Source organism: Vidua macroura, chromosome 10, assembly GCF_024509145.1.
Source record: "Vidua macroura isolate BioBank_ID:100142 chromosome 10, ASM2450914v1, whole genome shotgun sequence".
NCBI lineage: Eukaryota > Metazoa > Chordata > Aves > Passeriformes > Viduidae > Vidua > Vidua macroura.
In genome coordinates, this window is record NC_071580.1 from 11,740,303 (window position 1) to 11,765,720 (window position 25,418).

Sequence of the window (25,418 nt, forward strand, 5' to 3'; positions counted from 1 at the left end):
CTTTCCTGGCCTGTTTCAGCTGCTGCCCCACCAATCCTCTCTGTCCCACACAGCCAAGGAGAAGGATGTCCTGCCCTTTTTCTCATAATGAACTCTTTTCTAACTTCAAGACTGAATTCATTAATGTAAACCAACACTGACACAAAACCTCCTGCACATAATTATCAAGACTTGTAAATAATTTACAAGAGACATGAATACACTGCCATCTGCACACAAGGGAACTGCTCACTCTACAGCACTTGTGCATGTATTGGCACCTCTGGGGAAGGGGGAAGGTGAGATGGGGACAGCTGTAGGGTCATGCTGGGAAGCTGCTGCTATGTGGTGGCTCTTTGGTGACTTAGGCAACATAAACTGGATATATCTGACTTAATCAACCAAAGCAGTGGGTGTTAGCAGGAGTCCTGCTGGCAGCTGCAGGACAGAGGACAAGCTTCAGCAAACAGGTATAATAAAGCAAGGTCTCATCCCAAAAGATAGCCCAGACGAAGGCTGCACACTACCTCTGACAGTCTGGTGTAACAGTTGTGGGACATGAAACCTCAGGACTTTCAACCCATGTCTCTGTGCAGCCATGACTAGCCTGGACTGCAATAAGTGAGATGGTTTTCCTTGACTTTGGGGCTCCAAAAGCATGAAGTTTCATGGAAAATTAAAGAGAAACCAAGGTATCAGTAACTCCTTCTCACGTTGCAGAATCTCATTCTGCTCTCCACTTTCAAAACCTTTAAAATCTCAGGTGCAGTCTAGGGAGCACCTGCCTTGATTTCAAACACAGAGCAGAGAACTACTACCGAGCCAGATAAAAAGCAATGGGCTTCTGAATGGATGTCACAGGCTGAATTAATTGAGCCACAGATTACACAGACAAGTACACAAGGCCAGATCTCATCCCAGCAGATTGCACCATTTGAGTGGCAATATCAGCATCTGGAGGGTGTGTGAATTCAGCTCTGCAATAACAAACCTGTGCAGGGCTCAGCAGGTCCAGGCCATTAGGGACCAGGGCACGAGTCCCAGGGAAGTTGTTCAGCCTCTGACATCTGCAACACAGAGTTACATCACTCACAAGGTAAACTTCATAAAGTTTATGAACCTTGCAGAATTGACAGAGATCTACTACAGCACAAACAATTCTTCAGGGCTTGTATTGGCAGAGACTGGCCCTTTTTTAAATGGGAATTTTAACTGCAGTTTTGATTTAGGTAAGTCTTGACCAAATACTTCTGGACACAAAGCAAATATGTACAAATCATAACTACTTACATACCCTAAATGCAGTAATATGTGATGTATTTAGTCACATATGCCACTTTTAAAGGAACACCTTATTTTTTCCTGATATAGTTACTGAATTAGTGGAAGATTTCCATCTGAAGTTCTTGTGCAGGGACTTTTTTCCATCCAACTCCAATAATTTAACTTATTTTTTAGAATTATTTTTTAAAGACTTGTTGCTTTGAGAGGGAGCAGGAGTTACCGAAGTGTGTCTTCCTCTGGAGGCTCTCCTTCCAAACAGATTTCAACAGGGACAAGAAAAATGGTCATTATATGCTCAAGACTACTTTTCCTTGGGTGCTGCCCAACTCCCAGTACTTACGCTGGTAGTACTCCTAGACACAGTAGGACTCCAGCATCAAATCAGACAGAATATATAAAGAAGTACAAATCTGGAGGCCTATCCCAGGAGGCTCAGGAGTTGGTTTGCCATTTCACAATGCTTAACAGAGTGAGGACAAAGGAATGAAGAGATGACAGACTGAGACAAACTTTGGTGTGAAGTGGGACACACCAATCCCAGCCGTCACGAATTGCCATTCCCCTTGGGCAGCCCTTACGAGCATCATGAGTGCCTTGAATTGCTTTATTGATATTTGCTCTGCCTTCACCCTTGGTGATTTATACAAATAAGAGATTAGAAGAAGGAAGGCAGGAAGAGTAGCAGGAGGGAAGAGGAGGTTAATTAGTGCTGGGAGGATTCAGAAGACCAGTAGGGTCCAAGTGAAGAGGGAAAAGACAAGAGGAAAGAAAGAGACTGGCACACATTTAGTATTTCAAGCACAGAAAGGTTCTTGCAGCCAGGGATGCTGAAGCGAGACTTGCTTATTATTATGACTATGACAAAGCAGAAAAAAAATGGAACACACATTGATTAAAGCAGCAGGCATCTCCCTTGGATGCTGAGACTCAGCAAGGGGCTGCAGCCTCCCAAGGAGGCAAGCACTTAGATTTCAGCTATTCCAAGACATGGGCCATATGCTGGGGCCATCTGGAGACTGCTTTATTTGATGGATGTCGGATGCCTACAAAGGCACCAGGGAAGGGAGATGAAATACTGGTAACTGATTGATGCTGAGGGCACTTAAATAAAGATGACCCCACTTCTACTCAGTTCACACCTGCTCCACACGAGAAGCTCAGAAATCGTCTTCCCAGTGGAGATGATCACTTCTGTGGCTTCCAGAAGGCAGTGGCTCCTGACGAAGCGTGCAGCCGCCACTTAACTGGCACAGCTGGTGAACTCAGTGGGATGGCCCTAAGTGTGCTCAGCCAGCACTCAACAGCTGATCCCTGGCACCAGCTGGAGCGTCCCATTCAGCACCAGGCCTGAACTCTCACAGCACCATCAGAAGGTGTGTTGTGCCAATGGTTGAAGGCCATGATGCAAAGCCCTTCATGCCTTCAGAGGCTGCCCTGCCCTTTCAGCACCTTTTGAGAAGCCTTGCCAGGAGAAGAAGCTCCACTGGAGCACCATATCACAGTGCAATGCAAAGAGAGGACACCCATGCAGCAACTCCTGCTGACAGCTCTGCAGCACAGCTCATGAGGGACATCTTTCTTTCATCTCCACCAGAGAGGAAGCCAAGGCCCTGACATGGACAGGTCAGAAAGAAAAGGAAAAGGCATGTCCCTGTCCAAGCCACAGCATATCCCTGTTTTGCAGTTAAAAAAAAAGACAAAATGAACAGCAGCAAAAAACACCACCAAAAAAAAAAAAAAAAAAAAAAAACCAAAAAAAAAAAAAAAAACAAACCAAAACCCAGACACTCTTGAAGGCAGGCAGTGTTTCTCTGTGTGAATATGCTTCATATCTAGGAGATACTAGACGAATTTACAAAGACCAGCAGGTAGAAATCCACCTGCCAAACCATAAACCAGGCCTTTCACTGAGACCTGTGCAGGGAATCGGGTTTTGTCATGCACCAACAGCAGGTGAGAGAAAGCAGAATGCTCTGTCTCTATACAAGCACAGAACGAGCAAAAGAACCCAATAAACACATATCTAAGAGCAGCTTTCAGAGAGCAGCTCACTAGCCCACCCTGCACTTCATCTCTGCCTGAAAAAACAACAGCAATCGCTTTCTTCCACAGCATTCAACACCAGAGCTTGGGAAATCATCTGAATAAAAATGCTCACTACCCTCAGAACATGGATTTTGCATCCAAGAGCAGAGTGTAAAACATGCTTTTACAGCTCTTCCTAACCACCTCCAACCAACTCAATGCACAGTTTTCGTAGCCCCTGGAATTATGGTGCAGGAATTGCTGAATTATAACCCAAGGCTTGGCATTGAGATGCTGTCCTGCCTTGTGCTCTGCTTTTCAGGGAGAAGAGGGACCCTTTCAGAGGAAGCTGTGAGGCTGTCAGCACCCTCACTGCCACAGCCTGAGCCTCAGACACTGTGCAGGCTCTGCTCACTGCTTGAGGGTGCATGATTCCAGTTTCCCCAGTGTGATCCAGAGACTGGGAGCTGTCTGACAAACCCTGGGTTCTCGTTTGTTGCCAGACAGTGAGCATGAGTCCTTTGTGAGGGCAACTGAACCAGGTGATGGAGCTGGGACAGTCAGCACTGGCTGAGAGCTGGCCTCTGCTCGGCAGTCTCTCAGGAGTGCACCTCTGGAAAGAATGTGGAGGCAGCCCCCCTCTGCTGGGGGACTTTGCCTTGCATTGTTTGCTCACAGAGGACCTCAGATAGCTGTGCAGTGACAGCCAGGTGTTCTGGAGTTGGAGGGATTTGAATAAGAACAGGTTACATCCCACTGAATGTCTTCATTAGCAGGCAGCAAAACAGTGCCCCTTTATACATCTCGAGCTCAAAGTAGAACAGAGTAAAAGTAGAGCAAGAGAGCCCTTCCAGTCCTCAGCCCCACTCCGGCTGCAGCTTTTGCTTTGTATCCCCAACTCAGGCAAGGACTGGGATTTGGTTAAGTCAAGGGATAAAAAAGTACAGAGGATGGGTTATAAATATGCATCAGTGTCTCAAGGCAGGAGATCAAGGGCAATTTTATGAGAAAATCATTTTAGAATTTAAAAAAAAAAAGTGGTGGTGAGGGTGTATGTAAATGTGTAAAGCCTTATAATGGCAAAGGAACAATCCTGTCCTTCCTCCTGGACAGGAGGGAAGGAACACATTAACTGCTACCTGACACAGGAACTTCGGAGGCTTAAACCTCCCTTTGCCCTCTCCAAGTCATAAGCTTTTTGGGATGAAGGATGCCTTTAGCATGCAATTATGCACCTGGTGAAATCAATGGAATCTATTTCAGTTTCTAACAAACCAGAGCAATAACACAGGTTTGGATGTAGCTGAATGTCTTTGTCAGGCACCACAGTCCCCTGCTGAGCATGGAAACCAACAATTCATCCATAAGTGAAGGCTCTAGAGACCCCAATGCTAGAAGTGAGGACGCATTGATGCACTGAGACCTTACCAACCTCGATACTCCAAAACAGGGACTTCTTAATCCGGTTTAGAAAAATTGAAAGGTAAAATGCACAGCAATAGTCTTTGTGGGATAATTTACTTGAACAGACTTTTGGTTGGTCAGCAGATCAGATGGTGATTTATTACCCCTTGGCCTATGAAATAAAGAATCAGCACAAAAGGTGTAAACTGATAGTAGTGCTTAGACCTAATCTACTAACAGAACAGAGAAACATTATTCCACTTGCCAGAAATACTCCATTTAGTGACACCAGTTACCACAAAACACATCAGATAAACTTTGCAACATCAGCTTACCTTTTCAGAAGAGCCAGCCAGACCACTGCAATGCACAGGAGGCAGCACAGAGCAGAGGTGCTGCACTCATTTCCATGGTGCTGGGACTGATAACTCCTCTAGCTCAGCATTATCAACCATGGTGAGTCAGTGTTCAGCTTTATCTTTGCACGTCGTTTCTGCATACTTAAAAAACAGCTAGCTTGGAGGAATGCATGAAGAAAACAAGGCACAGGACAGAACCCTGCTCAGCCAGGAACTCTCCACATACTATATTTGCTCAACCACACGTAGCATCAAGGTGTAGCACTCACCTGTCTCAGTGAATTTTTGACAAATTTGGGTCTTGGATTTCTTACAAATTCCACTCCCCTACCCCCACCTTCCCCCAGGTGCTCCAGCAGCACCTGGGCCAGGTGAGACCACACACACACAAAGCATCAGCTCAAGGAGGGTCAAGAAAGCTGCTGTGCTCCAGCTGAATTGTGATCCCTTGCTGTCCACGTGAGCCATCCACTCTTGAGCATGTGGCTTCTACCTGGGCCCATATGTTAAAACAAATAGCATCTGTCTCCCTTCTTCAACATCCCTTCATCCAGACACTTCAAACAGTGCATCTGGTCTTCCTCCCACTGCAAGGAGAGCCATTAAGTTCAGTAGGTGCAGCAATAGAGTCCATTAAAGCTTACTGTGTACAATTGTTGCCATTAGTGGGAGGTAAACTGAGACACAGAAGGACACATTTTCCTCCAAGGTCATACAGTAAATCTACTGCAGAGCAGAAACAGAAATCAGTTCTTCTCATTTCCAGCCCAGGCTTTGACCATAATTACAAGTGAGAGATGAAATTTGGCTCCCATTCTAGAGGTTGGGGAAGTTCAGGACCCTGAATCTATTCTTGGCTTTTGCTTCCTGCTTCAGCGTGTGACTTTGAATAGGTCAAATTTTGATGCCTGTTCATTTGGAGTAACTGGTCATGCTTAGGTTCCCAAAGATGCAGGATGTATCCATTAATACTGGATTAGGCAGTTTGCATGCAAATAAAAGCACTTTGTGCACACAGGGTCTCATTTTGATACTGTCACCTTCTGGTGAAACCTAGTTCTTTGTCTGCTGCACCACAGCAGAGAGCACTAACAGCCCTGTCCCTCACTTAGCAGATACCCTGATGAGAGAGACGAGTTCAGGCAAACCAGAAGAACCTCAAGAACACAAATCCCCTCTATCCTCTCACTGTGCACCCAGGAACACACACACTAAAGCAAGGAACACCCTCCTATCCCTACACAGCTGACCTGCCTCAAACCATCTCCCTCCCTGTCAGAGGCTGCAGATTCTGAAGGGTCCCCCTTGACCAGGGACCATTCTGGTGTTACCGAGACTCACTTAGGTAAAAATGCCCCTGTTGCAAAACACTAGCTCATTCACACTAAACTGTTTCAGTGGAATTGCTGTTAAAAACAGAGCTTACAGTTTAAACAAAACACTGCAGAACAACAAAACCACATACACACAAACAAAAAGCTGCAACAAGCAAAAAAGAAAAAAAAAAAGGAAACAAAGAAAAAAATCAAAACCAAATCAAAGAAAAAAATTCCGAGAAAATAGGAAGTGATGCTTGAGTCTCCTCCTGCAGCACTGCATGTTCAGAGTCCTGCTCTGCCCAGCTTGGAGCAGTGCTTGGATGCAGCACTCACACATCCTCTCCTCAGGTTTTTACACAGAAGCATTTACAGACAACACACACCAGATCCTGACTGGTTTTTCTTCCTTTTTGCAAGACAGCCCTCGTGTTCCCTGGGCAGACAGCAGGTCAGCTCAGCAGCTCTGTGTCAGGCAGCACTGCGAGCGTCAGATGCCGGCAGCGCCGGGGGGACGGGCACAAGTGCAGCCACCCTTCCGTGAGACTTGTTCCAAAAGCTCATGAGGTCACATAGGTGCCCTTGGGAGACAATGGTCAACATGAACTCCTGTTTCACAGGAACCTAAACTTGTCCTCACAGCAAGGGTAAGGCAAAATTTGTAGATGTGGGTTTGAAGGCATGGTCCTTCTTGACCTCCAGTTCTGGAGACACTCATTTTTCCAGCTGACTGCTGTATTTTCACATATGCTGAGCAAACTCCAGTTGAAATGAAGAGACTTTGGAGGATTCAACATTCTTAAAAGTCAGCATCGGAGAAACTTTGACCCTGGCAATATCAGTTATAATTTTGCCTCTGAACAACCCCTAGGACTTTGACTTCATTGATAGCACTTAAAATTACAGCACCCCCCATTAAACCTGCCCAAAACAGTGAAGGAATAAAGCCACTGTTGTTATCTGTTTGGGTCTTGTACCTTACACAGAGACCAAGACATGGTCCTGAATCAATTTTGATGAAAGCTGGAGTAGAAAAGTATTCGATCTTCATTTTAACATTTCTAGAGATGAAGAGGTCACCACAATCCTCAGCATCAGATAAATTTCCCATGGCTAATTAGCTGCACAGTTAAACCTCATTTTATTTCTGGTCAGAATATGCCCACCTTTCATTTCAACCACAGGATCTTGCAGTACATTAAAAACTATTCTCCATCCAGACACCAGACAGATCAAATCAGTCTTCAATTAATCAAATTCCTGCAGCTTATCATTATAAGTCATGCCTTATGATCATTCACATGCTATTCTCTAACTTATCTCTGGTATGTTTTTCCCCCCAGTATATTTTTTCGAATTACAAGTATCATAAACTGCCTCAGGTATTTTACAAGAGATCACACTAGTGCTAATTTCAGAGAAAACATATTCACCTTCCTACTTCTCGAGATTTCTGTACCTGCCCTCCCACAGACAGCATTTGCTGTGCTCAGTTTCCAGCACAGAGCTCCTGGCTGCTGGGGCAGCAGTTGCCCATCACTACCCTACCACAGGCACAAGGGGTGGGAACACAGTCCTCAGGTCAAGTCCTGAGGGCTCTGCTTCACCTGACTAGGTGAAGCAGAGCTCTGTGCCTTTGCATACTTTCTGCTTCCCATAAACAGACCACCCTCTCAGTTCACTGTGTCCAAATCCTGCTTTTCCAAGTAACACTCTCCATACCACTCCTTGTGCTAATTCTCCGAGCAACTCGGTGGCTCTCCATGAGAGACCTGTCCTCATCTTCCTCACCCTTGCTCCAGGTCACTCATACTGAGCAGTAAACAGCCATGAGCTGACCTCAGACAGACCCCACTAAAAAGCCCCAGGAGCTGAACCAAATGTCCTGAATTGGAGTTTGCTACTTTAGCAGCCACATCATGATCCCACTTGCAATTCTAAAGAATGGACTCAGTTTCACAGATTAAGCTATTACTTTTCAAGACTGCCATAATAATGATACTTAACGTTCCTGGAGCAATTTACATTTTCAAAGCACTGCAAAATGTTAATTAACAGCATGCTTACACCAGCTTGGGAAAGCAGTCACCTCAAAACTGCCGCTCTGCTGCTTCGTTCACATTCACTCATTCCATACAAGTACCAGAAATCATTTAACTCCCATGTTCCTAGTAAATCTTTTATTCTACCAATTATTTAAGCTTTATTTAAGGTTCAGTAACAAAGTGGAACTAAGGATATTAACATGAGCCTTAATAAATTCATGTAATTCTGGTTGTCTATTAAACGACCAAAGAAAAACTTGTATTACAAAAATCTCAGCCTTCATTGAATGTGTTGCACAATACTATGTGCAACTGTGGTTTTCAATAAAAATTCAGAAATTTTAAGAAGTCTGACTTATAACTGGATCACAGCATTTCCAAAATTCAGCCTATTTTCTCCTTGCACTATTCAGCTACAACAACCTTTGAAACTCAATGTAATAGTGCCTTATACTGGAAGAGACTGGCATGAATCCACAAAGGATCATCTATTTATAAGAAAAAAACATCCAAAGATACTGGCTGACACATTTTATGAAGAATAACACTCCTGCTTTAGGGAATAAGCCAAATATTGGAGGTTGGGAAGACACTTTTCCTACAAAGCCATTGAGCTGTGGCTGCTTTGTGAGAGGTCTGGTGAGGCACTGGCCCCTGGACACGGTCAGAAAGATAATGGACAAAACCAACCATAAATCTCAGCTACCGTGACAGCTTCCATTAGTTGGCACCTGCCAGACTCATAGCTGGATCTGAACTTCATAAACCCTTTAAGGTATTTGGATCCAAGTGTTCCTACATTCCTCAGCCTCTGTGAAGGTTGGCAGAGCTAAAAAAACACTTTAAGAAGTGACGGCACAAGAGTTGAAAATGAAATCACCAAAGAATGTCCCCTGCCACAGATCTGGGAAAGGGTTGCTAGTAACTCTTGAATTACTGAAACTCCTTAAATGATATTATTGAAACTCCTAATTTCATCCATCACTAAGAGCAATACACAACAGAAAGCTGCTTATGCAGTGCCCTGCTGAGCATCATCTGTTTACTGTGTATACTGCAATTTTTAAAAAATGTGTGAAAAATGAAAAACTATTTAAGTCCAAATGCTGAACTTGCAGACTCCAGCCTTATGCCAGACAAGATGTTGATCTTTAAGCCTATCAACCTGAAAGACTTTTATATTTAAAGTGGCTTTCTTGCGTTGCAGCATTCGGGTGAGATGGAGCCCATCTGGAACAGAGCAGGGTCAGCTGCAAGCAGAGCTCTGCACAACAGAGACTAAAGCAGCTTGGCCCACTTAAACCCAGCAAAGAAGAATGCAAGAGGGAATATGATCCTCCCTGAGGTATTTATAGGACAGCACTGGAGCCCAGTGCAGATAAATATGGCCAAGAATACACATAACCTAGAAATAAGCAAGGTTTGATCAGCACAAGATGGCTTCAAAGCAGGTTCCCAGCAGGAATATGGATTTTTAAGAGGGCACTTGAAGTTCATGAACATGGTGTACAATGAGGTTTTCAGCAAGTGGAGGAAGAAAGAGCAGCTGGCCAGGGAGGTCTTTGCCCCTCCTTGGCTGGCATAATGGCAGGTTGTGAAGATGGAATCAGACCTCTCTTTATAAATGTGTTTCCTTTTTCCCCCTGTGGCCCAGCCACTGTCTAAACATTTTCTCTTGGTTTTGAAATACAAATACCTTGAGGGAAGATTCATGATGTTTCTCTCAAGATAATAACAGCTGCTCTCAATTAGTGTTTCTTATAGATTTACTCTTGCTAAATGCTCAGTCAGCTCAGCACAGGTTTGATAGGAATAAGAACAAACAAAGAACTCAGGAATCTGTTTAATGGAGAGCTAGAACCAGCTGCAAGTACAAGCCAGCACTGGAGACTTGCATGCATGCATGCAGGAATAAGCTTGACTTATATAAAAGCTCTGCTGTCCTCAATCCTGTGCAGGGGGAAAAAAAATAGCTACTGCATCTGTTGGCAGTATTTGCAGACTCTGGACAAAATTCAGGCAGCCAGCAGCAAAGCAGCCACGAATGAGGAAGTCATCTGCAGCAAAAGCACCTGAAACAGCCTTTTGCTGCATGAATGAAGCAAAGACCCAGCCATGACATTGTCCCTGTCCACTTGAGTCTAGCAAGAACTCCCCAGGCAGGAGAGGACACCAGCTGGATGGTACGTGACAGACATCCAGGTGCACTGGCGGTCATATTTTCCACTTAAGTGCCTGCAAAATAAGGGATCTTCCACCTGGAGACACACCTTCATGCTAGGATTATTCTCTGTGCTTCCTCAGGAAATGATTCCAAACACCCAGATCTCAAAATCCCAAATATCCATTGCAGATGAGCTTACTGCACAAGGGGCTGAACATTTAAAACCATCAGGTTACTCCATCATGACTCTGCTTCAGAGAAGCCAGATTGGGACAAAACCAGGTTAACTGGGGACAGAGTAAACCAAGAAAAAAGTGTATTTGGGATTTGTGCTGAGAAAGTATCACTTACTCAGTCTAGAGAGATTTTTCTGGAAAAGTGTCCAGGCAACATGATTTGGTTTTTCTACCAGTAGCCCTTGTTCCTTCTCACCATCCAGTCTGTCCCCCTTCCCTAGGCAAGTTACAGTATAGGCAGAAAACTGACTTTTTGTCACATTTACAATGACCTAAAGAAAACATGCTTGACCCCAGGCAGTCTATCTTATTCATAATATATTCTTACACCACATATCACAGCTATGACTTATTTATAAAGCATTCTTGATATGGCATTACCAGAATATGTTCCACTTAGCTCTAAAGTGGCTGTTTATTGGAAATCAATCCATATAATTGCCCTCTACATATCTATGGAAGTCACGATATCAAACACATTGAGAGATTTGTGGGTTTACATTAACACCTTCACCATGGCCTAAGGACAAAAGGAGAAGCAACCACAGGCATGATAAGCCTGTTGGGTAAGCACCAGCAGTACTTGGTTTGTCCCACCTGAGGGGCATGATGTTTTTCCTCAGCAGGAGCCCTGGGATGAGCTTACAATATGTATGGTCCAGCCATGCACTGAAAGGCTGAACATGCAGTGCTGGATCAGATCCATCCTCAACTGGGACAGTTATCTAAACATTATATGATTACAGTTTTACTTTACAAAACCAGTTTTTATACAATTGGCTTCACTGACCCTTTGCTTTTCCCCATTGTCCTGTGTACACACCATAGCTCTTGATGCTGTAAGTGCAAGTTGGTCAGAGAAGTTGGATATGCAATGAGGAAAAAAGTCTGGGTTTGCATCACCCTTGAGTAAATCCTCTGTTAAACCAGTGAGATTGCCTAGGATGTGCACCATGATGACTCAAGGGCAGTATCTGACCCTGACAGGCCTCTTGGGGCACACTAAACATGCCTGTCTATCTTCCCCCCTTCCTCATCCCCAGGCTCACCAGCAGTGCTGGCACTGGCCACCTGTACTGGCAGGAAAGGATTGTCTCAGCAACAGTCCCCCAACATCTGCACAACTGCACAACCTCTGGTGGTTACAGGGTTTTGTGAAACAGAGCTTGAGAAACCCTAAATGCTTTTGTGGTTTTTATGGGCTCAGAAAAAGCAACAATTAAACAGGAAAATAGATGCCTTCTAATATCCTGCTGGAGAACTAGAGTTACCAGAGTTCAGGAAAACCTTCCATTTGTTTCTTCTTTTACCTCTTGAAACATTAAAGTCTCTTTGGCTGCATTAGGAATGGACTCTTGCTTCTCCTCCTTCAGACAATTTTTCCAAACTTCCCTAGAAGTCCCCTAAAATGTACAGTCAGTACAGAAGCAATGGCGAGCATATTCAAAAACCCTGGTAGGTGTTTGAAAGAGAAAACTTTGCTGATGCCCAACAGCATCAGGACCTGAGCAGGTGGTCCTGAGCCCACAGGAAAATGCTGAAGCTAAGAACATGTGTTCCCTCTGGTTCAGTGTGCCCCTGCTCTGCCAACATGATCTGAAGTTCACATGTGACATTTAGGAGGACTGTCAGGGCTCAAAACTACCATCAGATTATAATGAGTCTGCCACCACAAGCCTGCAAACTGGTACCAGTAGCACCAGCAGAAAGACGCTCTTGTCAAGATACAGGGATGGTGTGGGGAAGGGGACAGGGTCTCTGAACATTGGTGTTTTCATCCAGTACACCTGTGACATGCCCGAGAGACCTGGAAGAAGAATCACCTTTGTTTTTTCATGAAGTTGTGGATATGTTTATCACAGCAATGAGACCACAGAGGGAACACAGCTGAACTTGGCAAAAGGCAGCTCATATCAAGCTCCTTTCTTACCATGTCATTAGGAGGCTGGCTAACACAGAGAGCATCCAGCAATCAGTGTGAGATGGGATGATAGGAAGGAGAGCAGCAGCTGGTATCACAGAGGTTTAAGCACTCTGAGATCTCTCAGTCCTGAGCCATCACACCTACAGCAAAAGATTTTCAGCTACTGTCACAACTCCTCCTGGATGGGCTTGTGGTGCTGGCCTGATGGAAAAGAAAGCCAGGAAGCTCAAGGCCCTTTCATCCTCAACTGCCCAAGCAGCCCTATGTACAACTCATTTATATAGTTTTGAGCCCTTTTGGCCCTTGCCACAGGCAGAGCTTTCTCCACAGCCCCCTGAAATCAGGAACCACTACTGAACAAACTGTCCGTGTCAACTGAGTTTTGGTTTCACCCATTATGGACAGGACCAAGGAACCCATACACCATCAAACCCGCTCTGAATCCCCAGGGCTCAGGACTGCAAATAATTACTATATTTTGTATACCATGTGCCTTGGCTTGGCCTAATGTGGGGTCAGCCAGAGACTTTTACCCTGTGTTTGTTCCTGCCCTTCTCAAGGAAAAAAAAAAAAAAAATTCCTTAAAACGATTAGTTGTCCTCAGCGGTAATTAATTATCCCCAAGAAATGAACTGAAATGACAGTGATATTTCTGCTTGAATCCTCAGGGGAAAATCAGGTTGTCTTGCTATGCTCTCTAAACCTGACATAAAGTTAAAAATAGGAAGTTTAATATGCAGTCTGCAGGACTTTTTCTGCCTGTAAGGCAATCCCAAGGGATATCTCAGTTCAACTGCAAGCTCACGAAGTCCCGCTGTCCTAGAGAAGGCAGTGACATTTATTTCCCTCTTAGGCAGCTCAGGCTCAGTGAAACACTAGCAAGAACTAAAGAACTTGTCAATTAATACAGCCGAAGATAATTTACAGGACAAGCTTTTAAACATGTTAATCTCCAGTGAAGCTTGCTTAGAGCTACGTGACAGAAACAGCATGAGGAAAAGCAGAGATTTTGGCTTCCAGTGACTGGGAGCAGATGTCATACCTACAGATCAGCAGCAACTGGGTGGGCGAGGACAAACACAAATTTATGTTTCTGCTGTGTAAGTAGCCATGGTGGGTTGAAAGCTGTAACTTGAGGAGCAAATTGGGTTTGTCTTAAGGTGATTTTCTAGCTCAGGTTTCTGGTCTTGATGTAGATCCATGCTTCTTACCTTTCCCACAGTGATCAAAAATCAAGACTATTTAACAAATATTTTGGTTAATTCATGTCAGTTCTTCATTCAAAGTTAAAAGTTGTTACAAGCTCATTTTATCACTTTTTTTTTTGGTAAAGAATAAAAAAGTCTAAAATCCTCTATTTTCCTCTGTTTCATTAATGAAGCAATATCTTGGAGTAAGAACAAGAAAATCCCCAAAGGATTAGTTTAATTTCCCTCCCTGCTGAACTGACAGTGCATTTCCCTAGCACAATCCTAATGAGAAAGCAACCACTGAAAGTGAACCAAGCCTTCACTCAGCATTGAGACCCAGCGTGCTGTAAAAGCCAGGTTGGTTGTCAGGTGTTCTTTAAAGAACTGGGAGTTTATTTAGGCAATATCTATTTTCAGAAAAGACAAAAACTCTCTTTTTCTTCATCATCTTCAGTAAGAGCACCTCTGTCTCCTTGGTGTCTGCACAGCTCTGCCAGAGAAGCCCAAACTCTGCCCTGGGCAGGGTCCCCAGGCACAGATCAGTGGCACCTCAACCCCCAACCCCTTTTGGGAGGCTAGTTCACATCTAGCAGGGTTTGTCACAACTGGCAGGACTTTTGGCCTGACTTAGCAGGTCCAGGAAAATCTGACCCGTCGGCCAAACCTTCAGCACTGTGCTGATTTAATAAGCCCTCCCAGAACATGGAACAACAAGAAACACAGTGCAAAGACAACCAGCTGAGCTTTGGAAACCCTCTAGCAGCCAGGGTCTTATTTTGCTTGGAGAAGGGTTCCAATGGATTTTTGGTTTGGGTGGGTTTTTTTGGGTTTTTTGGGGTTTTTTTAAATTTTTTTTTTCCTATTATTCACAGTATCCTATATTCCCATTACTCTCAACCACAGTTCTTTAGGGCAATTATACAAATTATTTACATAACTCTAAGTTTATATCTGTAGCCATTCCAAGTAAAAATTCTCCTGACTCCTTTAAGCAAAAGATCATCCTGGCACAGGCATGCAGATAATTCTCCCGCTCAGTTTTCCCTAGTCCACTCCTGGCTGTGACAAGGGTGTTGCTACAAGCTATCCAACACCGATCTTCCCTGTGGCATCTGCAGCAGCTCTGCTTTGTCAGAGAGGAGAAACATTGCCACACTGTTTGCTCCTGCCACGGGGCTTGGATATGCTTGCTTGGGAAACACAGCTGGCCGTGCCCGGTCTGGTTAAAAGCCTGCCTATAACCGCAGGCTCTGGGCAGGCTCGGTTTAAGCCAGGCAGGCAGTTTGCAGTGTTTATTTCCCCGGGAGGATGGGACCCTGGCCCAGCCACAGCATCCAGGAACTGTCCCACTGCCACTGCCCATGGGGGTGTGGGAGCTGCTCCAGTGCCCGTGGCCAGCCCAGACCCCCACCCACATCCAAGCTTCCCTCTCTTTCCCCTCACCTTGCTCAGCTCCCAGATGCATTACTGGGAAGCCTGCAAGGTGGCTGCAGCCTCTTGGAGCAGAGCCCTTCAATCAGCCCCATTCTCTACCTTGTGCTGCCCTGTCCTCTGCATTAACCCCCTTTCTGGAAATGCAGGGTTACAGACTTTACCTGTGCTTTCAGATTTGGTTTTTAGTCCCCTAAAATGAAAGCAGTGGTGAAAGGCAAAAGGCTTGAGCTGAACTTTACTGCCTAATGTATGATAAATGAATTGTCTGTCCATCCCTTCTTGTTTCATGTGAAAACACCACTATGCTCACAGCCAACTTGGTTGGCTTTATTTAATCTGATTAAAGAAGTGATGTGTAACAGAAATTTTTGTGCCCACAGATGAGAAATAAATCTCTTACTAATCAAAAAGCTTACAACCCCCACAAGCTTTTTAATACATGCCTTTCCAGAGCCATCATACTGCCACCACTAAGACCCTTGCAAGTAATAAATAAGAGGTGCTTTTTTTTTTTGTTTCAGTTACATGCTAAGGCAGCAAGCATAAGAGCAAAAGAGGAAAAGGATCCATTTTGCAAAAGAAAGTGGCTTATATTATGCTTAAACAGCTCTTCTTGAGATACAAACACCAAGCCAGTGTAAAAGCTGTGTATTAGTGCAAATGGCACTTTGCTCTTACATCCAAGTGATTTAGGCTACGTAGCACAAATGCAAATAAACATGCAGGGCCACCTTTTGATAGGTGGCATCCTTTAACAGAGGTAGAGAGATCTGTATTCCAGAAATAGACATTCAGCACCTTGACTACATACAGCCTAGAAATCTTAAATAAATAATCAAATTCCAGCCCATATTTCAAACCCACTGAGCCCCCAGAACCCCAAAGTCTCTGCATCTGGTGCTGAGAATGCCCAGATGCATTCTCACAGCCTTTTGCAGAGGGAATGACAACAAACCTCTTACACAGTTCAGACCAGTGGCTACTTTTGAAAACCTCTTTGCAAGACACTCACTGTAGATTGCTGCCACACAGGAGCTCAGCAGAATGAAATCCTTGAACCAGCCAGAAACTGCTGTTTCTGTCCCTCACAAGCACAACAGCAGCACTGCATCATTTACTACAGATTTCCTGCAGCCACTGCCAAATATGGCACTTTGGGGACATTTATTTTAAGCGTCATTGTTCTCTGTGCATTAACATATGCTCCAGTCAAACCCTTTATTCATCATTGCCAGATATGATGAGCCTTGTTACAGCCCCAATTAAAGAGTTTTGAAAGCACTGCCTTAATTTATAAACAGGAGAAGAAAAAAAGATGTTAATGAATATAAGGAACCTGAAACCAGTCAAAATTCATTTCCTGATAAGCATATCTGACTTGGCTTTCAGCTCTTCAAGAAAATACCAAGTCCCTCATGGGATTGTGCCAAGCAGCTGAGATGGGACATGGACAGCCCCTATTGCCACTCTCCCAGGAAGGGACATGAAGACCCCCTGGATTCTCTGGGCATCCTCACCATTCCTCACATCTTCAAGGGAAAGATTTATCAAGCCATCTTTCTTGAGGGCACATGAGCTTCCTGATCTTTGTATGGCAGTAAATCCTCAACAGAGGCAACACCATTTTAAATTGCTTGAAGCATCAAGGCTCCAGGCAGAGTTATTTAATCAGCTAGACCAAAATTACTAGAGAAAACTGAGGCACAGGACATCCTCCCTTTCCCAGAGCAGCCTCCAGCACTTTTAAGTTCAGTAACATGAAGTCTTCCTGAAAAACTCACATTCACTGGATTCAAGTGCCTCACCTCTGGTCACTTGGCAAATTTCACTGACAGCCCTGGGACCCATCACCCTGAGTGACAGGTCCAAATTGTGCACACAATTCCATTTGTGTGCACATGAAAAGCTCCATAAACCACCACAGCTAATATCAGCCTAAGGGAGGGAAATCTAGTTAATAGAACATTAAAAAGTTAAATTCCATTATTAATGAAAATACCTCCAGCAGAGCAATTATGCAGCACCCTTAGAGAAAGCTGCCAGGAGATGGAGCACAAATGGAAGCAGGGCTGGCAATAGGGTGTCTGCATAGGGACTGGCTGAGCCTCTGCCACCCTGCACCTACTGCAGCCTCCCCAGGTAGAAAATACTATTGCAAACATCCCTTCTGTAGCTAATTACTGATCTGCAGTAGCAGGCCAATAAAAAGTCTTGTGTAGGGGTAGAAAAAGAGATATTTGGTGCTTACAGAATTACAATTCTCCACTCTGGGGGAATGTGGGATAAATATGCCAATTTCATGCAGAAGCCTAAGTGCTGAGAAAGAAAAATTCCACAGTAGAGGCTGAAAAATGATTTGGGGTTAATTAACATCCATGAGTCAAAGCTTGCCTGACAGCATGAGCAGGGGAGATGGCACAGCCTCCCCGAGTTAAGCCAGAGCACTGCACAGCAGCCCTCTACTACCTGCCAAGTCCTGCACTGAAGCAGCAAACAGATGGAAATCCTAAGCAATCCTGGAAATCCTCTTCTCCTTTTGTAGAGAAAAGGATTTCCAGGATTGTGGATATATCTAGTAGAACATTTTAAACAGTACTTTGCATGTTCATTTCACAATTAATGTTTTGAGAACTAGTGACTGGTGACGCCATGTGCTTCCCATTTTTTTTCCATCTTCTTGGGTGTCCAGGCAAAACCAAAGTCTCAGTAATCAGGTACTAAAAGCATAAATTCTCACTGTGGGTCTAGAAGAAAGAAAAGTGATGGCTATCTGGGACAATGACAGATCAAGAAATAGCTGGCATTAAGTAGTTGTCACAAAATCCCTCTGAGTGATGTATAATAAAAGCTGGCTTTGCAGTTGTTTGATTTTCACACTAATGAACAAATTAAAGTTTATTTCTATCATCTTTAAAATTCATAGTGGCAGGCAGCTGAGGAAGCACTTGCATTTTCAATGCATCAGCTTATAAGCACGTATGCAATTTTTATGGCTAAGCATTATGTCTCCTACTGTTACTTGTGATCCAGACCAGATTCGTATTTTAACTCTCTTGATGTGAAGAGTCCAGCTTTAAGGAGTTTTTGTTGAGCAGGTTGTGAACAAAATTGAAATAACCATAGCAAATGAATTGGCAGAGACAGAAAAGCTCCCTGGAGTGCTACAAAATGTTGAAGAGATTAGAAAACTTCCTAGAGGACAATAAAGATGTACATACATGACCAGGTATTCCTCAGCCTGGTATCCTATAAAGGTGGTTGTGAAAGCTGCAGCCCTGCAGGTCTTCAGTCTGACCTTTGTACAAGTGCAAAAATTAAGAGGTGGGCATTGAGAAACCTGCCAGTCAGAAGAACCTGCTTTGGATCATGACTCCCATTGCACAGCAGCCCTTGGAGTCACCTGGCACCCACTGTGCTGACGTGCAAACACTGATCTCTGACCCGACAACGTTCTCCTGAAATGACAACATCAGGAAGGTGTGATCAGGGGGATTCAGGTCTCTGCTTCTCTCAAGATGACCCCTGAAATGCTTAGCTCGTGATGTTATTAGCATCAGCAAGCAAGGAAGCCAGCCAAGAGCAAAATGTATTTTATCTTTCCATCAGCAGCTGAAGTGGGCCAGCGTTCAACAGCACAGCGTGCCAGTATTTCTTCGAACGCCAAATCCATCCTCCAAACTCCGGCTGCAGAGGGAACAGGCTGAACACTGCAGCTTCTACATTTCAACCTCACGGCAGATATTGCCTCTACATTACATGCACAGATAAAGTTTTCCTACTCTGGGCTAATTTTCACCATGGAGAAGATAAGAACAGGCTACTCAAGTCAAATTCAGACAGACCTGGAGAGAACCTGAACCTGCCCAAGTCTCTCTGTGATGGTTTAACCCAGATGAACACACATCAGGCCAGTCCCAGCTACATGCAGTGTTTGCAGTCTGGAGAGACAAAAGCACAAGTTCACTGCTTCAGAAAGCTAATCTGCTCTTCAGAAGAAAATATCCAAAAAAAAAAAAACAAGCAATCTTCATAAAAAATAGATTAAATTGGGATTTTTGGATTCTGTTCTAACCCATGGAATAGCACAGGACATAGGAAGGACTTCTCTAGGTATGTGAGTACACCAGTGAGACCACGACTATCTTTCACCAATAGACTGATCCAGATGGTGCTTTTGCTGAGCAATTCAATGCACAGACCCCAAACCCACCTATATCTAGTCCCTATGGAGCTGTGCAAGCGAGGAGAGGATGTCCTGTGGAACTTATCTCCCATAGCTGTAAGGCCTTCAAACCCACCGGCACCTCTTAAATACACCTCCACACCACCTGGCAGCTATTTTACAGTAACACCCTTCTCTCAAAAGCCCTGACACATTTACTCAGCAGATCCCAAGCAGCACTCCAGCACTGAGATGGGAGCTATTTCCACTGCAGCCACCAAGGACACAGATGTCCTGTGGCAGCTTGCAGCAGCCGAAGCAGAGGGGCAACGCTTTGCACGCACACAGGAGGAGAAGCAGGAGTCCTGCACAGCTTACATGCTCTAAGAAGTCTATCCAGGCAGCCCTCAGGCACTGCACACTTCAGCCACAAAGAGCTTTAAACCTTTAAACACACACCAGAAGTGCTGCTGCTCAGAGGCTACAGGCCATATATCATGCACTAAACGACATTTGTCTCAACAAAACTGTCACTTCATGTTGTAAGAGCAAAAGAGCCAGGTAATGCAGGTCTCTTTGAGTGCTTATAGTCTGCAAAAATAAAGGTACACATTGATGAACCCAAGATACTGAACAAAATATAGCATCATATCCATGTCCATTTCCAAAGAAAAACAAATAAACTTTCACTTCTGCAAAAAGTATTGAAAGCTGTTAATTTAGGAGGCTTATTTTGCTTAGAAAGCCTGCTTTTAGCTTTTCCAGACTTCTCAGCTATGGTACATTTTTCTTTAATTAGTTTAGCTCAACAAGCAAAGAGCAGGAGTTGAGAAACAAGGGTCTGCACATAAAAGCATTTAAAATCTGTGGCTGGCTAATAGAGTCTAAATATACACTGCAATCTGCCTGTCAGCCTTATTAGAGGGCAGCATTGTGTTCTGTATACTACATTACTATTATTGTGTTTTCCAGGAGAATGAGTTATCCACTGATAGTGATTTCATGTGGGTAAATGAGGCTGCTAGGTTTGGTTCATTAGCATATTTTCTGCAGCCACCAGCATTTAAATTAGAGATTCCCCTGGACCATATAAAGGAACAAGTGTTTACTCAAGTGTTTCACCAGCTTGTCAACACAAGGACCTTTCCTGCATCCCACACTCCTGCCTTTGCTGGGGCTTGTGGAAGTTACAGAAACAGGTACCTCAGAACTGAGCAGCTCTTGACAGAGATGGAATTCAATCCCCACGTTTCATGTCAGGAGATATCCTCATACAACTTTTGAAGCAGACCAAAATGAATATTAAGGGTTCTTCTTTGGTGCAAGTTGCCACACTAACTGCCCTGTGAGCACTTCTGGGATTTCCCACCAAAATTTCAGACTGACTTCTGCCCTCAGACCCAGTCAAGGGGCTCTCAGATCTCCTGCTGCCCTGCTAGAGCCCATTTTGGTCAGCAGGACAGGGCTGTGGGGAAGCCTCCCAGGCCCCAAGGAGCACAGTGCTGGGATGCTCAGGGCTGACATTACCTTTGTAGCCTCCTGAACCACCAGCCTCCCTCCAGCATCCAAGCTTGGTTATTTCTACTGCCCCAAACCCCCACACAGCCAACAGCACAAGGTGAGATGCAAGCAGTGCTCAGCATATGAAACTGCAGGCAAACTTAAAGCCAACAGGGAGGGAAAGAAAAATGGATTTATCTCCTCTGAGATAAATCTTGGCTAGCAGTAGGGAGAAGAGAGGGATGCTCAGGCTTTGTCCCCATCTCCAAGACTTCCTCCACGTTGAGTCATTCCCACTTGAACGAAGGAACACTGAAGTCAGCGATAGGACTGGGTAGGGAGAAGGGAGAACTTTGTGACAGGATATGACATGGTGCAAAAGCACATGTGAGATCAAACAGGCTGCTGGTGGGAACAGGAACATGGGCATATGGCAAAATCCAGCACCTGGAATGATTTATTAGACAAAAATAATTTCAAAGGTTGCTTTAAATTCAGCACTTTAACGCCCTTCTGCTGTCTTAGTGAGGCAGTTACACTAGTTACACTGGCTGTAACACTAGATTAGAAAACTTAATTCCTTTCACATACAGAACATGTGAAATAGTGCTAGTTGTGACTCAAAGGGCTCCTTCCAATATGTGATTGGGTAAGTAGCTGGTATATTCCCAAGGAAAGTTTACTTCACCAGTGCTCCCCATGTCATCAGCTAATTATAGAAGCACTGCAGCTACCTGTGGTGTCGTGGTAATTGTGGCTGGTGTGCACAAAGCACAAAAGGAGCAATAGCCATAAAACTGCTTTTCACTACCACTTCACAGGAAAGGTTCCCAGAGTACTGCAGTTATTTGCACCTTCACAGCTCCACAATTTATCAGTCATTTCAGTCATGGAAATCCAGGCAGAGATGAAGTGAGGGAAGCATGAAAGACTCATGAGAACTCCCCCTTCCCAGAGAGGGGTTCATTCTTGCTTGGACAGAGCACTAAGCTATCAAACTCTACTAGCATCAAACAGAGAGCTGGGCTACAAATTACAGGTTAAATCAGTTGGTCTTTAATCCTAAAAAATGCCTTAAAGTAGACAGAAAACCCCTATATTTAAAGGTTTAAGCTTTAGAAACAACTTCAGAGGCAGGACAGGGAGGCTCTGTACAGCAGGTCTGTATAACTAATGAGACAATAATGAAACATCTAATTTCCTAATCATGTTTTTGATCCGGTGAGCAGTGCAGCGTTAAAAGCACCTCAAACCTACAGATGCAAAATAAAACCTGCTTAGCATGGACACCAGCTCTTCAATTCTGACAGCAACAATGAGGACAGGTGTCTGTTCTAGCTCAAGGATCCACCTTCTCCAACAGATTTAGATCTTCTCCAAGAACACTTGGCTTCAACTCCAAGCTGAATCCTGAGTTTTCCAAAAATTACAGCACTGATTAGATTTATGAGATGATTAAGAGGCTTTCCAAGTCCAAAATTCAGGTAGTTATGCTATAACAGGCTGTTCCACTACAAACCCCTGAAGGCAAAGCCAGTTTCAGGTCTGGTTTCCAAGAACAGCGCGTGCTCCGAGGACGCGCTGCACGCTGCAAGGTGTGCCTGCCACAGCACCTTCAGGAAGCCACACCTGCAGTCCCATGCCACAGCTGCTGTGGGGCTGATGGCCCTGACCTTTACAGCCCTTACACGGCCACAGGCACTGCAGCATCTCTGACTCCAAGCTCTAAACATTATCTGTGAAGTAGGCAAAGCAAAGCTCAGCACCTGCAGCAGTGACTGACTCACACAGCTGGAGCATCCCAGCCAGAGCAAGATGTGCCCTCACACAGCACCAGGAGCCTGCCTGGGGATGCATCAGAGCCAGACAAGTGAGCCTCAAAGCACTGAGCTAGGGACACACAGAGCAGGTCAAGCAAGGACTGAGTAAAGCTCAGCACAGACTTAACAAAACCAGCCTGAAAAAGCCCTTGTGGCCCTAACCAGGCCTCTGAGCTGCTGCTGCTACATGATGATGTGGCATCATGAAGATGCAGGATAAACCCAGACCCTCAGCTGCACCAGCAGCAGAAAATCCTCCTTTGGCTACAAATGGCTCTGAAAAAGTAATTCGTTTTCTACAGTTATTATGAAAGTATTTGTATGCACAGTTGCAGCACTGCTGTAGACACTGCTCTGAATGAGGGAAAGGCAGAGTTGAAGAGGGATTTGTTTACAGTTGTAATTGTTCTCTGCCCTGACTTTGCTCAAGCAGCTACAATTATTAATCTGTAAATTCAACATCAAAAGCTGAGATAACTAAATAGAGACAAGGTCAGATGGAAAAAATAATCTAATTTTTTACATTACATTAATTTTTTTCCAGCTGAGATGGCTTTCTTTCTGAGCTGATATTAAGAACATACATATTTTAAATAAGTCCCACTGGCCACACATGCCATCAGCAGAGTGCAGCATAGCAAAAAATAATTGAAGTAATTGTTTTTAAGAACAAAGTATATTCCCTTTAGCCAAGATAACAGTTTTCATAGCTGAAATCAGATATGAAGCTCCACACTGAATTTATTTCCTTGCTACAAGTAATTCTTTAGATTCTTTCCTGTGAAGAGAGATGCTCCAGTTTAGAAAGGAGGTGAGCCCTGGATATCATTACCTGTGTTGTGTATCAAAGTAGCTTAGTGGAAAAAAGCCCTATTGATGCTAAAGCCTACCCATGTGGAAAAAGCTGAAAAACAGAGGAGACAGACTCCAAGACCTATGTTCAACTACAGTGATGAGGACAGAAAAATATTCTTAGCCTGGAGACAAAAATAAATGAATATAATTACTCCACACAAAAAAAAAAAAAAAAAAAAAAAAAAAAAAAAAAAAAAACAAAACAAATCTATTCCAAAACAGAAGGGAAATTTGTGTCTTTGTCAACTAAAGTAAAATGGTTTAATTTCTCCTACATTCTAGTTCAAATGTAAAGTTAAAAAAAAAAAAAAAGAAGAAAGGAGACACTAAGTGGGGAAAAAAAGAATAAAATCACTTTTTCCTCTCAAATCCTAAAACTAGAAACTATTTCGAAACATTAATAGCTCTTCAAGGAGCAGAGTGTCCAGGACCATTTCACACTGAAATCACATTAGCACATCTCTTTCATAGTGCTGCCAGATTGGTTCTCACTTCTTTAATAACTAAGCTGTAAAACCTTTTCTATCCACCAAATAAGCAAGTTTGTGCTGTTACAGAAAGATAACACTATAAGGACAACAAATCTGTCTTGTGATTTACTCCACACTGGCAGAATCCCACCAGGGATGAATAGATCATTTTTCCACCTTTTCCAAAATGAGGACTCAGGTATTTTCACAGTCCTTTTCCATTCATCTCTGCTCACAACATATGCAGCATGTGAAAACATTCCCGTGTTCTGCAATGAATTTTCTCTGAGGTGGACAGCAGAAAACAACAGACCCATGAGAACCTTGTGCCTGGTCTGCAGGGAACTGCAGCACCACATTCCTGAAGTGGCCTCAGTAGACTTGGCATATTGCTGCACTGATTCATTGTCCTGTCAATGAACATAACTGGATGCTTATTAACAGGGAAAATAAATACATTTTATCTTCTACACCAAGATCTGTCTTTCTGAATAAGAGAGAACGGCAAAGGAGCAGCTGAAATATTAATATGCTTAAAATAAAAATACATAGTTGGCATAATGGTATTTGATTTAATGTTTAGCACATGAGGAACATGAAATTTAACATGAAATGTGAACTGTCACAAACAACTCCAGTTTTTTTAGATTTCCCCATTCTCAGCATAAAGATGGGCTGTATAGATCAGTAACCTGTTTCTACAAGGTATTAACAGAGGGAGGGAGAGGGATTTAGGTACACAGCACATACTAGCTACTGCCACATAATCTTACATTCACTGATGTTTTTACACTTTTTGGCATTGCTTGAACCCGTGATTCTGTGATTTGATAACACTCAGGGAGCTCAGTGTTCACTAATCCCATTCACCTCTCCTTTGACAATTGCAGCTGCCCTGGGATGGATGCAGCCACCACCACATCACCCCCCACAGGGGAGCCCACACTCCTGGCAGGAGTAGCTCGGGGGAATTTCCTTCCTGAGCCATTTCCCAGAACAATTTTTCAGGCCAGGATCTCATCTCCAAAATCGCCTGTAGCATCAAGGATTTAGAAGCACAGAAGAGATGTGGGAGTGAAGGTTCTGGCCACAGCCAGCACAGGTCTGCAGCAAGAGCCTGGTGCTGCTCAAAGACACCCACTCTGTCTGGGGGACTACAAACCTGCATCACCCAAAGTCACCTGCTCTGCTGACAGGATCCACATCCCTGGAGCCAACAGCTGCTCTAGCAACAAGAGTTCCTTAAGCCTC

At 44.0% G+C, this 25,418-nt stretch overlaps 1 protein-coding gene and 1 long non-coding RNA gene across 3 annotated transcripts in view; both read right to left on the minus strand.

Moving 5' to 3' along the window:
- Positions 1–25,418, minus strand: part of FGF12 (fibroblast growth factor 12) — a 236,277-nt gene that overhangs the window by 159,954 nt on the left and 50,905 nt on the right. The gene's annotated exons all lie outside the window — the stretch shown is intronic.
- Positions 18,584–25,370, minus strand: LOC128811986 (uncharacterized). Its single transcript, XR_008438563.1, has 4 exons — positions 25,330–25,370; positions 19,203–19,298; positions 18,761–18,815; positions 18,584–18,655 (listed from the first exon to the last, which is right to left on the minus strand). It is a non-coding gene; the product is annotated as an uncharacterized LOC128811986 (long non-coding RNA).